The 3,112-nt window shown below is 34.6% G+C and overlaps 1 long non-coding RNA gene across 1 annotated transcript; it reads left to right on the forward strand.

Annotated features, from left to right (window-relative positions):
- The first annotated feature begins 1,712 nt into the window (after positions 1-1,712).
- LOC126803278 (uncharacterized) lies at positions 1,713-2,717 on the forward strand. The gene is made up of 3 exons (XR_007673093.1): positions 1,713-2,182; positions 2,291-2,387; positions 2,464-2,717. It is a non-coding gene; the product is annotated as an uncharacterized LOC126803278 (long non-coding RNA).
- Positions 2,718-3,112: the final 395 nt, after the last annotated feature.

Below are 3,112 nucleotides of genomic sequence, written 5' to 3' on the forward strand. Positions count from 1 at the left end.
CCAAGCTAATGAGAGCATTCATTGACAAAGCTAATCATGATTAGTATAAAATTGGATAGACATGTGTGGGGTTGAGTCAGCAAAGCTTCATGTGAATTAGTGGTAGCTCTTCCTGTCACCACAGAGAGAGAGAGAGAGAGAGAAGAAGATGAAAGATGAAGATGAAGATGAAGATTTTATCCGATCCATGGCATCAACAAAAAGCTCTCAACTAGTTCACATGAGCCGAAGTATACATGAGTCTGTTTACATGTGAATTTTTGAGTTATATATTAAACTTCTAGATTTGTGTGTGTTGGCTTGTAATCTCAAGCATATAATGAATTTCAGACATGTACGTTTGTCTGAATAATTGAAGTCGATCGCTTTTTTCTAGTGAAGAAGAAGAAGAAGAAGATGATGATGATGATAATGATCTTATCCAATCCATGCCATCAACAATAGTAGAGAGCTTTGTTCACATGAGCCGAAGTATACATGAGTAACATGTGATTTTTTAGAGTTATATATTAAACTTCTAGATTTGTGTGTGTTGGCTTGTAATCTCAAGCATATAATGAATTTCAGACATGTACGTTTGTATGAATAAGAAGTCGATCGCTCTTTTCTAGTTGACAATATTATAGGTCCTTTATTGTTAATTATAACAAATAAATGTAAATATAATCAATGAACTCCTAATCGTCTACATAATTAAATCATCGATCTTTCAGTATGAAAGAGAAAATTTGCTAAAGAACCGGGTTAAGAGTATCTTCAACAGATTTTACATTATAATTTTTAGTTATTTTAGAGAATATATTTAGTTTTTTCTTAGAAATAATTGATATACCAGATTTTTTATTATAACTTTACTTTAATTTTGAGATATTTAACTCGATAGATTTGTGAAAACGAGATAGTTTAAAGTTAAAACATTTCTTATATGAAATTATATATAATTTATAAATAAATTTAAAGACAAATTATATAATGCTACTATTTTTCATCATAAATTATAAAGGGGTCACCACGTATTTCTCAATTATAAAATAGTCATCTCAATTAACTATAAATTTGAAACTAGTCAACAAGTTTGAGACAAAATTAGAAAGTAGTCAATTTTTAAATATTTTCAGACTGTTTTACCATTTCTTAAAATATTCTTCTTCATCTTCTTCTGATTTTTCCTTAAACTTCTAATTACGGCTATAACTTTGTCGTTCGACGATGGATTTGAGCGTGGTTAGTACCGTTTGAAAAATTTCTCTCTCCCCTCTTTCATTTGATACTCTACCCACTCCGAACTGAACATCGTACAAGGCGCAATATCTATAACACCCTGTACCCTTGAAATATATTTCTTAATTTAAGGATTTTGGGGCATTAGTATTTTTTAATATTCATCATATCGTTAAAGTAGTATTTCACTTTGACTTCTCCCCTTAGCATCGACAAAGATTGACTTCTTTTCGTCGACATTCTGAGAAATTTTCCTTCATTTAAGACAAAGAGAACATTGAACTAAGATCGTAGACATGTGACATGCCTAGTTTGGACACCGTATGCGAAAGTTATGATCTACCGAAGTTTAAGCGTTGAAATTGGATTACGGCTTTTGCAAGGGCAATATGGTATTTTCGCAGTGACACCCTAATATTTCTAATTTTGCTCTCTTTTCTCTCAGCCGCATCCCCTCTTCTCTTCTTCCTCTTCTTCTTCTTCTTCTTCCTTCCTTCCTTCCTTCCTTTGCCAATCCCAGCAGTACCAGCTCCGACCACCGATCAGTCAAACCACCACCACAAAACGGTCCTTCATAAAAAAAAGCCGATCTTATCTATGTAGAAATCGGAGACTTGCGCCACCTTTAAGCATCTCCGCCATCACCAACCCAGCTTCTACCCTTCATTTCGGCGATTCCTCGCCACACCGTCACCTTCGCTCAACCTCAGAGATGAAGGAGGGTGCAGCGCTGAAGCCTATACATCCATTGAGGCTTAGAGATCGAGCTAGCAACATCACCGGAGGGCTAAGCTCAGTCTCCCTTCGATCTCCCACTTCCGGTGACAAGCAGGCCTCCTCACTACCAGAATCAGAGTTAGAACCCCTCAATTACTCGAATCCTAAGTGCGCCTTCGAATTTGGCCATCACCGCCGCTGCCGCCTCTTGTGACGGCTAGGTTTCCAGAAACGTCTCCAATGGGTAATCCTCATCCTCTCTCGTTTTAGAGCATTTGTTTGTGTTAAATTGTGTTATGATACATTCGTTTGAATTTCTAATTGATTTTTGAGACATTGGAATGGTTTCTAGACGATTTGAGGAAGTTTTGAGATGGATTACGTAACCAGGAATGCACATATTGAGGAAGAGGAACTGCTGGTTTGATTTCCATATTGAATGGATTAAGGTAAGGACTAATTCTATTGGTGATACGAAATCGAATTGATGGATGAATGGTTGTTGATATTGTTGTCACTTATTAGGTACTGACTTTGTCTAAGGACAGCAACAGCAAGAGGTTCGCTCACTGAATTTGGAAAAGAGAAAAAGAAATGGTATGGACTTGGTGATTTTGGACAATTTACACTTGAATTAAGCATGTTTTTGGATAATTGGTGTGTACAACTTGTTGTAAAGGCCGAGATGAATACATAAAATTTCTGGAATTTCCCATGCTTAGAAATTCTCTGTGTGGGCATGCTCATAATGTGAATTTTTGGCGATCAATCATGTACTATGTAGCACGGACATGAGTTCTGTATTAGATACAATACGATACGTCGGTGGACAGTGGACACGATAAATTAAAATTGTTTTTGACACGAATACGGTTTGGACACGTTAATTAAATATTAATCTTATATATATATATATATGATTAGAAAAAAGGACAAATTATTATTTAATACCAAATTAAATCTTAAATTATACAAAAGTTAAAAGAGAAAATCCAATTATAAGTTATCATCTCATTCAATTGAAAATTAGAGAAAAATCAATAGGTTTTTATACAAAATTAGAAAAAAGTCACTTTTTAAATATTTTGTTGATTGTTTTGTCATTTCTCACTCTTTTTCTTCTTCTTTTTCCTTCTTTTTCAAATTTCGGCCATAATGTTTTTGTTCGACGATG

The sequence above is a fragment of the Argentina anserina genome, chromosome 7 (genome assembly GCF_933775445.1).
Source record: "Argentina anserina chromosome 7, drPotAnse1.1, whole genome shotgun sequence".
Lineage (NCBI taxonomy): Eukaryota > Viridiplantae > Streptophyta > Magnoliopsida > Rosales > Rosaceae > Argentina > Argentina anserina.